Genomic DNA, 16,119 nt, shown 5'->3' on the forward strand with positions numbered 1-16,119 from the left:
ATGTTCATATTTAGTTGGTGGCTTAATTGAAAGAGCTGTCTCTGAAGATCATCTTCTGATTCAGCAATAATTGCTACATCATCTGCGTAACACACCATACCAATTCTTTTGTTACCCATTCTATATCCGAGATTAAGAGATGTTACTTTGTTTATAATTTTGCCCATGAGTAGGTTAAACAAGAAGGGGCTTACACTGTCTCCTTGTCTAATTTCTCCCGGTGTTGGAATATCTTCAGTAAACTGGTCTTCTGCTCTAACTTTGGTTACGTTGTTGTTATTTAGGTTATGGACTATCTTTGTTATGCTGGTCGGTGTTTTATATTCTATTAATATTTAGAATGTCTCCCAGGCGAACTCTGTCAAACGCCTTCGTCAGAGCAATGAAGCAAATATACGCTGGCATGCCGAACTCTATAGCTTTTTCTTTTATTTGTTTTATTATTATAAGTCTTATAAGTACATCGTAAAAATGTTTTGATATGAATATTTCGTAATAATGGTTAAAATTAAATAAATTGAAAAATTATCTGCCCACACCTACGCCCGTAATAAACACAACAATACAATATAATACAATACAAATCCACACCGACATATTGGAATTACTTATAAATATTAATGTCGAAAATTGATCAATAAAATAATACAATCAACAGGCACCAAAATGTTTTCCACTATTGTCGAAATGAAGCTTCAGTTGCTGTTACACTGCTCCGGAATATGGTTGTATGCTCTTATCTTATCATTTATATCGCGTCAAGATACTGCTTAATTACTCTAAGGTTGGGAAACAGGTGACAGTTCAATCAGATGGTGCAACTGCTCGGTATTGTAGGTGTTTTATTGTGATTTTCTGTGAGTGTTGTGGCAATATACTTTACGTATGGAGAGAATAAATGCTTCAAACAAAAACCTTTTTGAGTGTCAAGTTCAATCTTGATGTTGAGTTTACGAACATACTAGTTTTATAGGTGAATAGTTTAAAAGAATTTAGTTTATTTAGAAATTTAATTCAATCAGAAGGTGCAATGGGCTGCTCGGTAATGTAGGTGTTTGTTATCATGTATGGTGGCAAAATTGGCTTCCGTACGGAAAAATTAAAAATATACTCCACGTAAAAAACTTTTTGAGTGTCAAATTTAAATTTAATGTTGAGTTTGCCAACAAACTAATACTATATAGCCTAATAAAATTTAAAAAAATCAAAATGTAATTCCGTACAGGTTGCAATAAATTTTATATCAAAGTTTAGTTGAATACAAAATATATTTTCAAAAAAGTATCCAAATCATATAAGGGGATCATTGTTTAAATAATTAAAAAGGGGTCATTTTTGCACAATATTTACTTTTTTAACTGCTGAGGTAATTTACATTTTAATAAAGGTCTTTAGGATTTTTGTCTATAAAGCTGAAGGATAAATCTTTTACCTAAGACTTACTAGATTAAATTTGACCCCCTATTTATTTAAATAATTGTATATAAAATTAAAAAATTAAATTTGCAAAAAGTTATTATTTTCGTTTTAAAAAAAGGACTATATATTATTTTATTTTATAGGAGAAGTTGCTACCAGTATTAGGCAAAAAACATTGGTTAAAAATATTTCATAATTTATGAGATATTTAATTTGTTTATTAAATGTAACTATTCTGGCTAATTGGCTCTGCCAAAGCCATTTTTCAAAAAAAAAAAAAAAAAAAAAAATGTAACTATGTTCTCAATTGCAAAAACGCGATTGTTACCAAAAGAATATAAATCTGTGTAAAACCTCATTACTTTTATTTTTATGTATATTTTCGATACATGTATTCAAATTTAAATTTAACTCGCCTCTAAAATGGCATTTGAAAATTGTTCTAATTTGTTTATAATTTGTTTTTTTAATAACGTCGTGGGGATTAAACATTATGAAATCCGGTTCCGATAATCGGGTTCCTGGAAATTTTTCACTAATTAACAATTTTTTTGGTCATTTTTTTTTTCTTCTTTTTTCCTTATAGTAAAAGATATAGTAGTTTTGCTTATAGAGGGGGTTTCATTAAGAATGTACTATCTCTCAGTTGTAGATTCTAGACCTCAAAATATTAAGATATAACTAAATTCGCTAAAATTAAATATGGCTCCCTATTGAGTTACAAGGTGTTTTATTAAAAAATTTAAAAAATATTTTTGCTAAGTATTTTAAAACTATTCTAAGTATCCTTTTCGTGCTTGGTAGAAAGTGTAAGTATTATACACGCTATGAAATTATGGTATATATAAGTTTCCAGCTATTACCAGAGGCGTACGACAGGGGACAGTAAATGGTTGACTCTTCCCAAATTCTACGTCGCTGGTGAAATTGCCATTTTAGCGCAATTTTTAGATTCTCCATACTCTATGTAAATAACACCCTGTTTACTCGTTACGATAAAGCCATTAGTTTTCGAGATATTTAAAGTTTAACATGTAACGGCACAGTTATTTAGTTATTTTGAATAATATATTTTGCCGCTTAATATTTAGTTAAAAATATCTCGAAAACTAATGATTATATTGTTAAGAATGAATAATATACTCTTTAGTCTTAACGATAACATCATCAGCTTTCGAGATATTTGAAATTAAAAATTAAGCGGCACAGAATATTAATCAAAATAAGTTTGCCGTTACATGTTTAACTTCAAATATCTCACAAACTAATGACTTTATCGTTACGAGTGAAGAGTAAGTTATTTACATAGAGAGTATTGGAGAATCTAAAGATTGCGCTAAAATGGCAATTTCGCCAGTGACGTAGAATTTGGGAAGGGTCAACCATTTGCTTTTCCCTGTCGTATGCCTATGGTAATAGCCGGAGACCTGTATTTAACATAATTTAATAGGGTGTATAGTACCTACACTTTCTGCCAAGTATGAAAAGGATACGTCGAATAGTTTTAAAATACTGAGCAAAAATACTTTTTAAATTTTTAAATAAAACACCCTGTAACTCAATAATGAGCCATATTTTATTTAAGTGATTTTGGTTAAATCTTAATATTTTGAGGTCTAGAATCGATAACGCAGAGATTGGACATTCTTAATGAAACTCCCTCTATAAGCAAAACTATATTTTTTACTTTTACTAAAAGGAAAAAAGAAAAAGAAGAAAAAACGACACAAAAAATTTGTTAATTAGTGAAAAATTCCCAGGAACCCGATTATCGGAACAGCATTTCAAAATGTTTAATCCGCGCGACGTTAAAAAAACAAATTATAAACAAATTAGAACAATTTTCAAATGACATTTTAGAGGGAGTTAAATTGAAATTTGAATGTATCAATACATTTATCGAAAACATACATAAAAATAAAAGTGAAGAAATTTTAAACATGCTCTATTCTTTTGGTAACAACCGCGTTTTTGCAATTGAAAATATAGTAATATTTGATAAACAAATGAAATATCTCATAAAATATTAAATATTTTTTAACCAATTTTTTTTTGCTTAATACTGGTAACTAGGGATGGCGGTTTTTGACAAAACACCGGTTTTCGGTTATACCGGTTTTTTTTGCTTACGGTTTAACCTGGCGGTTATAACCGGCCGAAAAAAACCGGTTTTTGGAAAAACCGGTTATCGGTTTTTTTAATCCAATAGGTTACAAAGTTACATTTACAAGGCACTTTAGTTTGCGATACTCCATTCGACTCGATATCAATATGATCAAAATTAGTACTATCGAAAGGACATCAATATCAATATAAATAAAACACAATTTTTAATAAATCCATTTTATTCTATTAATTAATATATTTATTTATTATCTAAAATATCCACCAATTTTCCTCTCCTCCCAAACTTAAAGAATTCTCCAACCATTTCAACTTATAAAAAATTTCCCAGACTCTTTGAAATGGGATTTAAACAATAATAATATCAACATAAATATTTTACTTAAAACTAAATTGGATAATTGGATGTATTACTTTTAACACGTTTGTATATATTTGTAGAATAGGTACATTTTAACTCATTTAATACTTCCTGTATGCGTGTATCGTTTTGAAAACGTAGCGAAATTCTTGGAGATTCGTATTCGTAATCAGTAATACGATATGCATATTCAGAGCATTATTTTTGGTAATCAGAAAAAGTCATTCAACCACTTTCAATGTCAAGAGTTAAGAGTTTAGTGTGAAAAATAGATGATGTTTGCATCTAATTCAAACAGACACTTCTTATGTAAATATTATGATTAGAGATACTTTTTCAAGGAAATATTGTAATAAAAATAACTGCTTCTGGCTGATGTGAGATTGCACTTTCAGTTTGCTTCTGTATTTATAAAATAAAATAAAATTTGAATTATGGTTTTGTTGGGAATAATTACTTGAGAATAATAATTATGATTGGGATAAAAAATAATACCTAACCTAATCCTACTCACCGTAAAAACCTAATAACCGGTTTTTACTTTAAAAAGAAAAAACCGGTTATAACCGGGACAAAAAAATAACCGGTAAAACCGGTTATTGCGAAGTAAAAAAACCGGTTTAAGGTTTAAACCGGTAGGTTTTTCCCATCCCTACTGGTAACAGCTCAACTTTTCCTATTAAATATTTTTTTGCATATTTCATTTTTAAATTTTATATATAATTATTTAAATGAATAGGGGGTCAAATTTAATTTAGTAAGTCTGAGGTGAAAGACGTGACCTCTAGCTTTGTAGAAAAAAACCATAAAGACCTTCATTAAAATATAAATTATCTCAGCAGTTAAAAAAGTAAATATTGTGCAAAAATGACACCTTTTTTTAAACGCTTTTATTTAGTTCAATAGTTTGCGTCAAATGTTTAGACGTTAATTTGCCTGCCTTTTCTTCAATGCAAATGAATGAAAATTTGCAGACATACGCATTCGCGGGAACAATACACGAATAGTCAATGAAAAAATTTTTTTCATGTTTATTAATTGTTTAAATAAAAAAAAACGATTTTAATGGAAAACGCTTAAATTCTCTTGTTTTTTACAATGTAGAAACTTAAAACTTTTACGGATTGTAGCTAATGATATGAACTATACATAATTTCACTTTTTACGTTAATTTTTTACGTTATGCTTTGTTAATAAACAATAAAGTTTCAAATTTTTTGCCGATTCCGACTACTTTTCATGTTAGTACATCATAATATGTTTTATACATATTTTAATAAACATGACGATATATTTTAATGTTTAAAAAGTGTAAGACTAAAAAGTAAAAAATAAAAAAATATGAAAAAAAAAATTTTTGAAACGCTTTTCTTTAGTTACGAGTGCCTAAAATTAAAAATATTATAAAAAAATCAACTAAAAGACAAAAAATAAAAATAAATTAAAAAAAATGTAACATATTCGGTAAAGAAAAGCGTGGGGCGAAAACCGTTTATTCGATGAACACGCGCCATGCTTTTCTTTGACGGATGTGTTAGATTTTTTTAATTTATTTTTATTTTTTGCCTTTTAGTTGATTTTTTTATAATATTTTTAATTTTAGGCACTCGTAACTAAAGAAAAGCGTTTCTTAAAAACTTTTTTTTTCATATTTTTTTATTAATTATTTAAACAATGATCCCCTTATACGATTTTGATACTTTCTTGAAAATATATTTTGTACCGGGTGTCCCAATAAGAATGGCTCTCGGCTATATCTCAGGAACCGTTTATAGTAGAGCTTTGAAATAAAAAATTTTGTAACAAAAGTTGCCTCAGGAAAAGCCTGGAAATTATTTTCATAATTGTGGGACCACCGCTAGAGGGCGTAATTGAATATCAAAAATTAAAAAATCTAAATTTTACAAAATTTTCCTAATGAAGGGGCACTGGAAATCCGATCGTCGTATTCTTCATAAAATTCTACGCATATTTGATTTGACGAGTTTAGGTCTACCTTTGGAAATAAGAGGTGGGGGTGAGTGGGAACCTTGTTATGAAAAACTGGCTGTGAGTCCGGTTCTGCTTAATCAAATTTTGCAAAATTGGTCTTGTTGAAGATAGATCTTTTTCATCAATGTAAAAGTTATGATTTCGAACCAACTTACTGAGTAATATGCCAGCTAGAAGGCGTTATTTAATTTTTTTCAGAAATCTAGTGTTCCTTGGAAAATATTAAATACAAACATGCATTTTTAATACCATATTACAAAATTAGACAAAATTAGCAACAGAATAGCGAAAACCGCATGTTAATACCTTTTTTCTATCTCGAGATATCTTACAAAACGTGTAAATTTAAAAACATAACTGTTACTGTTACCGGTAAACGAAATAATTCAATAAATGTAGTGTGCTATGGACACAACAAAGAAACATTTTCCAGCTGTCAACGTATATTAGGTCTTTTCAACGCTTCTCATTTGTTTCGAGCCTCGTTGATATCTCGTATATTAATATTATACACGGATTATACGGCATATGACAGAGGCTAGAAACAAATGAGAAGCGTTGAAAAGCCCTATTACAAAGAAATAAAAACAACTATTTAGTGATGACATAAACGTTCAAATTTTTGCCCATCATTTTCGTTGCAAACATTTACTCTTTCAAGAGTAGATTGAACAGCAGTCTCAATTTCTGCTCTCGATATGCTTTGAATGGCGTTTAGTATTCTCTGGATAATGTATTCTAGAGTAGTGTATGATGGGCAACAATTTGAATATTTAGGTCGTCACTAAGTAGTTCTTTTTGTTCTGTGTTATATTTAATTTTAATAGTATTGTTTCTCTTGATATTGTTGTTTTAATTAATTATATTTTTATACGTTGACATCTGGAAAATGTTATTTTGTTTTTTTCCACAGCACACTACTTTTCATTAACTTAGTTTACCGGTGATAGTAACAGTTATGTATAAAATTTACACGTTTCTCGAGATATCTTGAGATAGAAAAAAGGTATCGACATGCGGTTTTCGCTGTTCTATTGCTAATTTAATCTAATTTTATAAAGTATGATTAAAAATGCATACTTGTATTTAATATTTTCCAAAGAAAACTAGATTTCTGAAAAAAATTAAATAACGCCTCCCAGCTGGCTTATTACTTATTATAGGATGGTTCAAAATTATCACGCTTACATTGAAGAAAAAGATCTGTCTTCAACAAGTCCCAGTTTTCAAAATTTGATTTAGCAGAACCGGACTTACAGCCATTTTTTCATAACAAGGTTCCCACTCACCCCCACCTCTTATTTGCAAAGGTAGAGTTAAACTTGTTAAATCAAATATGCGCAGAATTTGATGAAGAATACAATAATCGGATTTCCAGTGCCCCTTCATTAGGAAAATTTTGTAAAATTTAGATTTTTTTTATTTTTGATATTCAATTACGCCCTCTAGCGGTGGACCCACAATTATGAAAATAATTTCCAAGCTTTTCCTGAGGCAAATTTTGTTAAAAAAATTTTTATTTCAAAGCTCTACTATAAACGGTTCCTGAGATATGGCCGAGAGCCATTCTTATTGGGACACCCGGTACACACCTAAATTTTGATATAAAATTTATTCCAACCTCTACGAATTTACATTTTGATTTACATGTAGTGTAATCTTATTTTACTAGACTAATAGGTGAATATTTAAAATTGGATTTTTTTATTACCTAGTAATTTTTAAATTATCAGAAAATCACTCGAAATTATCTTTTTGGAAAATACCGGGCCGGTAAATGTTTTTTAATTACAATGTATAACTAACTGACAGCAGATGTTTTTATAAAAATATACCTTTAACAATTTGATTATTTTTTGTGTATACAGGGTGTCCAGAAACTCTACCGACAAACGAAGACAGGAGATTCCTCAGAAAATTTTAAGACAATTTAACCCAATTCGCCTAGTCCGAAAATGCTTCCTAAAGGAGCTAGAGCTCTTTGAAGATGGCGTCATGTAATTAGTTTTTCTTAAATACCTCCAGAACGCTTCTATTTAGAAAAACGAAAATTGGCATGCACATTTACTTTTTAGAGGTGGATCGATTCCATCCATTGCGAATTTCTAGTACCGGTCATAGGCGTCCGTTTTGAGTAGGGCAACGGTTATTTTATCGCATAACTTTTTTGTCTTCAACTTTTATGCATTTTTGACACTGGATTATTAATTTGTGAGATATTCTAGTACTAAAAGGTACTCTTGCTTTAAGTCGGTAGGACACACCGTTTTCTAGAAAAATCGATTTGAAAGTTTTTCGTTTTTGGAATTTGAAAAAAAAAATTGAAAAAACTTAAAAAAAAGATGTATTTTACCAACGTAAAGTGAGAGTAACTTTTAGTACTCGAATATCTCATAATTTAATAATCTAGTGTCAAAAATGCTCAAAAATTAAAGACAAAAAAGTTATGTTATAAAATAACTGTTGACCTACCCAAAACGGACGCCTATGACCAGTACTAGAAATTCGCAATTAATGAAATCGATTTATGTCTGGAATATAAATAAATGTACCAATTTTCGCTTTTCTAAACAGTTTTTTTTTATTTTTCTTTTAATTCAAAAAGCGAAAAATTTCCATATCAATTTTTCTAGAAGACGTTGTGTCCTACCTACTTGAAGCAATAGTACCTGTTTGTACTAGAATACCTCACAATTTAATAATCCAGTGTCAAAAATGCATAAAAGTTAAAGATAAAAAAGTTATGCGATAAAAAAACAGTTGCCCTACCCAAAACGGACGCCTATGATCGGTACTAGAAATTCGCAATGGATGGAATCGATCCATCTTTGAAAAGTAAACGTGCATACATATGTTTGTTTTTCTAAATAGAAGCGTTCTGGAGGTATTTAAGAAAAACTAATTACAAGACGCCATCTTCAAAGAGCTCTATCTCCCTTAGGAAGCATTTTCGGACTAAGTGAATTTGGTTAAATTGTCTTAAAATTATTTGAAGAATCTCCTGTCTTCGTTTGTCGGTAGAGTTTCTGGACACCCTGTATATTGTGTGTTCTCTCCAGTTCTTTCTTGTTTGCCAGTCCCCTTCTTGTAGATTTCTTCTTTCCATTGCTTCGTCCACTCGATCTCTGAAAGATCTTCTGGGTCTGGCTCTCTTCCATCTTCCTATCAATTTCCACTCTGTTATTCTCTTTTTATCCAACGTTTTTGTCTGCTCTTCTGACATATCCGTACCAGATTAATCTCATCTGTTCTATGCAGTCTATTATATCTGAGTTCATTCCCGTTCTTTTATTAAATCTCTACATTATTTATTCGATCCCTTCTTGTTAGTTTACAGCTTCGCCTTATAGCCCAATAAAATAAAATAAAATCAAAATGTAATTAACGTACAGGTTGAAATAAATTTTTTATTAAAATTTAGGTCAAAACAAAAGATATTTTCAAGAAAGTATATGATTCATATGAGGGGATCATTGTTTAAATAATTAAAAATTGGTAATTTTTGCACAAAATTTACTTTTTTAACTGCTGCGGCAATTCTTGTTTTTATTAAGGATTATACAATTTTTTTCTGCAAAGATGAAGAAACTGTCTTTTATATGAGACTTACTAAAGTAAATTTGACCCTTAATTTATTTAAATAATTGTAAATCAATAAAATATTTTGTTTTGCAGAAAAAGTTGCGCTACTATAAATTGATACAAAAATTTGTTGATAAATATTGAGTAGTTTGTGAGATATTTAATTATTTGTTTATAAAAAATTACCATTTTTTATATATACAAGTGTTAAAGGTCTCATTTTATTTGCTTCAAAATGGCGTTTAAAAATTGGTGTAATTTGTTTAAAACTTGTTGCATCACCGGGATTAAAAATTTTGAAATTATTTTTCGATATTCGTGTCCCTGGTAGTTTTTCACACAACTACAAAAGAAAAAAAAATCCTAGATCCATTTTTTGCCGAGATAGCTTTTCCAAGTTTAAAAATTCATAATTTGTTTATGTATCAATATTAACATTTTAAAGTGCTTGAGTACATCTATCAATCTTACTACTTGACAATGTCATTTATACATAGAGTTAAAATTTTAGAATATTAAAAAAAATGATTTTCGTAGCGACCTTAATTGAAAACTATTTGCATGAAGGGTGGTGCAGTGGTACTTTGCAATATCTTCTTTAATAATGGACCAATTTCAATGTTTCTTTTTAGTTTATGGTAGCTTATAAAAATAGTAACATCTAAATGACACTTTTAACTCTAAATATTCGTCAATTTGTTATAAATAATTTTGTTTCAAATTTTTCATTTCTGTAGATGTTTTAAATAATTATAAATAATAAAAGTTGACACAAAAGATTTTTTCTACGAGCGTTTAAAAATGTCTACTTTCGCGCACGCGTTTTAGTTTAGAAAGTTTTACTTTTCCGCACGCGTTTTACTTTCCGCACGCGTTTAGATATTTTAATATGGCCTTAAAATAATTATAATAATGCAAAAAACTAATATTTAGATATTATTTACTATTTTATTTCAAATGTATCTTATTGTGTTCCTGTTTTAATGAAATTAACGCGACAATTCGATGAAATAAAATTATTTTGACATAATATTCGAAAGTCAAATCGGTAGACAATAACAGTAGTTTTGAATTATCGTCATGGAAACCAAGATTCGTCATGCTAACTAATTAAATTGAAAGTTTGGTTTTGACAACATTGTCAAAGAATTAATTTGTGTATGTATTTTCATATTAATTAAATTAATTGATTAAAATTTGGTCATTTTTTAAAGACTCGTAGAAAGAATATTGTTCTTAACTGTTGCAGAAAGTCTCTTTTCCGCACTCGACTGCTTGCCGAACTCCCGCTTCGCGTCGTTCAGCAAACTGTAGTCGCGTGCGGAAAAGTATGACTTTCTGCACTTGTTAGGAAAATAACTAATTTTTATAAAAAAAATAATACTGAATTAGCATTAAAAATTTGTTGACTTTTTTCTTTGTACAATATTCAAATATATGTTTTTTACATTTAATTTTATAATCTTTTTAACAGGTAATACACTAAAACTTATTGTGTATATATTATTATTTGTTAATTTTTATTCACTTATATACATTACATATACATATTTATATAGAGGTTGTCCTCCATTTTTTTATATATTATATTTTGTAGGTATTCACATTATCCTTGCGAGATTTTGCCAATGATTTGTACAAAGAAAAAGTTTTTATGATTCTTTAACAAAATTTTACTATTTTGTTAAATTTTTAAAATAAAAATTTGTTTTAATACTCTTTTGTGATTATCTTTGGTGCCAACTTTTATTTATTACAATACTAGACAAACATTTTTTTTTTGAAAAAAAAAATGGTTTATGACTAGTTAATGATTATTTATGGCAAGAAGGGTCATGCAGATGTTATTATTTTTATATGCTGCCCCAGATTAACAGAAAACATTGAAATTTGCTCATTATTAACGGAGATATTGGAAACCACTCCTCCGCCAATTTTCAGACAAAAAGTTTTCATTTAAGGTTCTACGAAAATTATCATTTTTCAAAATATTCTACAATTTTTATTGTGTGTATAAATGACATTGTTAAGTATTAAGGTTAATAGATGTAGCTACTCACGTTCTTTTAAATGTCAATATCAATGTCAAATTAAAGGCTTATTAAAGTTGATGAGACATTGGTTTGCCTAAAAACTACTGTAGATAAAATTGACAGTAGGGTTGTTAGTAATGACAATAGGATTATAAAAAATGAAGCCTATTTGGATGGTATTATGCAGGTTACACGGAATAATACTCTCAGAATATATGGGTTACCAGAACAGGAACAGGAGAATTTGCCTAGGGTGGTTAAAGAATTAATCCATTCAACAATGAAAGTCGAGAACTTAAGTGAAAATGATATCAATAATGTGTATCGACTGGGTAAGAGAGAACTTGATAATAATAAACCAAGAATTGTTTTACTCGAAATGGTATCCTATCTAAAGAAGAAAGAAATTTTGATTTCAAAAAAGTTGTTAAACGGTACCCACATATTTATTAGTGAAAACCTTACGAAGCCGCAATATCAGCTACTGAATGCAGCAAAACAAAAATACGGTAAACAAAATGCATGGTCCAGGGATGGCAAAATCTTTATTAAGGACGAAGGTATCAAAAATATTACGTCGCACCAAGATCTTTAAATCAGCTACTTAATGGTAAACGTGGCAACGTGACAAGATGGAGGTTTGGTCATTATGTGCGTAGTATCTAGTACAAACGATTTGGTACCTTCATTTATCTTTCCACTTTTTATGGTAGACATGTTTTTTTTTTTATTTTAATCTAATTTAGATACTAATATTTAGTTGTTTAATGTATTTGGGAACTCCTCATTTTGTTAATGATTGATCAGTACTTATAATTATTGCTTTCTTTATTTTTAATTATGGTATTATATATGGTAACAACTTGTTTTGTATTTAATTAGGTTTTTTGTTTAAGTTTTGCGTCCAAGGATATTAAATTAAGTAATTATTTTATATAAGTTGTATAATCAATTATGGAGCTCCAGAGTTTTTTTTAATGAAAATTAGCGCTTATTACCAAAATTCGAGGTTTAAGGACGAAAACGACAGATTTTTACCAAAGTTTGTTGATAGAAACCTTTGATATTATTGCTTTGACGGAAACCTGGTTAAGTAATGCCATTAATGATTCTGAATTGTTTGACGAAAGGTATGTGGTTTATAGAAACGATAGGGACCTTGTAAGGACGCGTAAGGCAAGAGGCGGAGGTGTTCTGATTGCAGTTCATAAAAAATATAAATCTAAACAAATCTTAGTAAATACTGAATTAGAGGTACTATTCGTTGAATTGGATGTATTTGGAAATAAATTAATTCTTAGTAACGTATATTTGCCCCCCCCCCCCCCCAGTCGAGCAATAACGATTATATAGCTTTTGTTGATCTGTTTTCGTACATAGATAATACAATGAACACATCTATTTTAGTTTTTGGAGACTTTAATTTACCTTGTGTAACCGGTGTTGACTATAAATTTGAAAACAACACTTCTCTCAAATATTTGTCAATTCATGAATTAATTAGTATGCATAACTTTCAGTCTTTCAATAACATTGTGAATGAGGATGTGCGAACCTTAGATCTAATTTTGAGTAATATTGATATTTTAGTTAGTAAAAATAACTATCCATTTACAAATAAGGATAAGAAACATCCAGTTTTGAGTATAGAATTTAACATGATAAAGACAGGAACAATCAATCATCATGAGATGAATAATCTAACTAACCAATTTAATTTTAAAAAAGCCAATTTTCCTATGTTGTGTGATTTATTGAGGAACTGTAGCTGGGATAATTTAGGATGTATACAAGATATTGACATTGCAGTTGACTATTTTTATCACAAAATTTATGAAATATTTGAGGTGTGTGTACCTAGATTTCGAACTAAGAGTAGAATAAACAAATTTCCTGTGTGGTTTACTCCAGACATTATTCGTTTGCAAAGGGAGAAAGAGTGTCATAGGGGTATGCAAAATGTAGCGGTTTATCATGTAACTGAATATAAAAGACTGCGAGCACTTTTAAAAAATAGGATCAGGGAAGCGCATGAGTCATACATACATAATGCCGAAAACAGTATCAATACTAGCCCTAACTTATTTTGGAATTTGGTAAATAGAAACAAGAAAGCGAGTATTGACACTGAATATATAATTAATGAAAACAATGAAATAATTTCTGACAGTAAAACAATTTCCCAAGAGTTTGCTGATTATTTTAAGTCTATATATGACCATAAATCTTCTACATACGATTTAAATTTTATTAATTCTAGTCACAATAATTCTCCTTTGCTCAGTTTCACTAAAGTTACAGTGCGTGATATACATAACGCATTTTCAAAATTAAAACCAAAGTTTTCTTCGGGACCTGATGGTATTCCGGGGTATATATTTAAAGCAAGTCGCGACTACCTTACATATCCTCTAATAATTATCTTCCAAAAAATAGTAGATAATAATTATTTTCCGAAATTGTTCAAAATGACTAAGGTAACTCCTATCCATAAAAAAGGTTCACGAAATGATTGCAAAAATTACAGACCTATTGCAATTTTGAATTGTATAGCAAAAATTTTTGAACACATCTTACATGAAAAAATGTATGCACATGTACAGAAAATGATATGCCCACAACAATATGGATTTTGTAAAAATAAATCTATTGAAGCTAATTTATTATTATTTACTAATTATATTAATGATGTCATAGTCAACAAGAACCAGGTAGACGTGGTATACACTGATTTCGCCAAAGCCTTCGATAAGGTCAACCATGATATTCTATTAGAAAAATTATTGTACTTTGGGCTAAGCAATTCATTGCTAGAACTTTTTGTAACATACTTGACAGACAGATGGCAATTTGTATCATATAAAGGAGATAAATCGGAGGTTTTCCTGGTGGAATCAGGTATACCACAAGGTTCAAATTTAGGACCGCTATTATTTTTACTGTTTGTGAATGAATTACCTTCTTTTATTACATCTCGGTGCCTTTTATATGCGGATGATTTAAAAATATTTAGAGAAATTAAAGATTTGAATGATTATTTTCAATTACAGTACGATTTAAACGAGATTTATGATTGGTCAATACGTAATAAATTGTATTTTAATTTGAACAAATGTACGATCATGACATATAGTCGTCAGGCAAACCCTAGTTATTTTATGTACAATATGGGAAATAATAACTTACATAGGGTCAATGAAGTGACGGATCTTGGTATTACGTTTGTAAATAATTTAAGTTTCAACTTACATGTGCAAAATATTATGTCTCAGTCATACAAAATGATGGGACTTATTAAACGTGTAATATATAAATTTCATAATATCGACTCAATTAAACGGCTCTTTAATTCATTTGTTAGAAGCAAATTAGAATTTGGGAGTATTGTCTGGAGTACCTTAATAAATAGTGGTCACATGCGCCAAATTGAATCAATTCAAAACAAGTTTATTAAATATTTATTTTACAAATAGCAAGAAATATCGCCAGAATATGATTCGTATCAACCATTAAGAAAAGAATTTAATATAAAAAAATTAGAGCAAAGAAGACTTCAACGTTGTTTAATTTTTCTCTATAAACTATGTAATCACTTAATAGACTCGCCTGATCTTTTGGGGCCAATACAATTTTATATCCCGGATTACAGAACCCGTCCAAGAAACATATTATTTTTTGTAAATACTTCTACCCCACTTAATAAAATGTGCAAAATTTACAACGATTTAACAACAACCACTTGTCTGGAATTATTTGGAATAAACTTGCAATTATTTAAACGTCTATTGCATGAATAATATAAAGAGAGGTTTTTTTTTATTATTATTTTTAACGTTTTTGCTGGTAAACATCTGTCGTTCTTGTCTCTATTACCTCGAATTATTACATTATGTGCATGTTGTACTAAACTGTTGTCATTGTAGATACGGATACATGTAAGTAGGGAAACCTGTTTGTATCTGTTATTAATAAATAAATATTGATAAATAAACAAATTATGAATTTTTCAACTGGGAAAAGCTATCTCGGCACAAAATGCTGCTTTTAGAACATTTTTATTCTTTTGTGGATATGTCAAAAATTACCAAGAATACGAATATCGAAAAATAATATCAAAATATTTAATCCCAGCGATGTTATTAAAAAAATAAGTTTTAAACAAATTAAGCCAATTTTCAAACGCCATTTTGGAGGGGTCTTTAATTAAAATTTTGATTTGTCATAATATTTATCGAAAATATGCATAAAAGCAAAACAAATAAGACCTTAAAAACTTGTATACTTTTTAAAAACTTGTAAATTTTTTTGTCAATTTATAGTGATATCATAGCGCAACTTTTTTTGCAAAACAAAATATTTTATAGTGCTTATTTATATTGCAAATAATATATTTTTGGAAATTTGTTTTTCAATTTTGATTTACAATTATTTAAATAAATTAAGGATCAAATTTAATTTAGTAAGTTTGGTATAAAAGACTGTTTCTTCATCTTTGCAGAAAAAAATTGTAAAATCCTTAATAAAAACACGAATTACCGCAGCTGTTAAAAAAGTAAATTTTGTGCAAAAATTACCAATTTTTAATTATTTAAACAATGATCCCCTCAT

General features: G+C 29.0%; 1 protein-coding gene across 1 annotated transcript in view; it reads left to right on the forward strand.

Annotated features, from left to right (window-relative positions):
- The first annotated feature begins 674 nt into the window (after nucleotides 1-674).
- Nucleotides 675-16,119, forward strand: part of LOC126892851 (uncharacterized) — a 41,554-nt gene continuing 26,109 nt past the window's right edge. The window contains exon 1 of the mRNA XM_050662654.1: nucleotides 675-973. The gene's annotated coding sequence lies outside the window, so the exon portion shown is untranslated. The remainder of the gene's footprint in view (nucleotides 974-16,119) is intronic.

This window comes from Diabrotica virgifera, chromosome 9 (genome assembly GCF_917563875.1).
Source record: "Diabrotica virgifera virgifera chromosome 9, PGI_DIABVI_V3a".
Lineage (NCBI taxonomy): Eukaryota > Metazoa > Arthropoda > Insecta > Coleoptera > Chrysomelidae > Diabrotica > Diabrotica virgifera.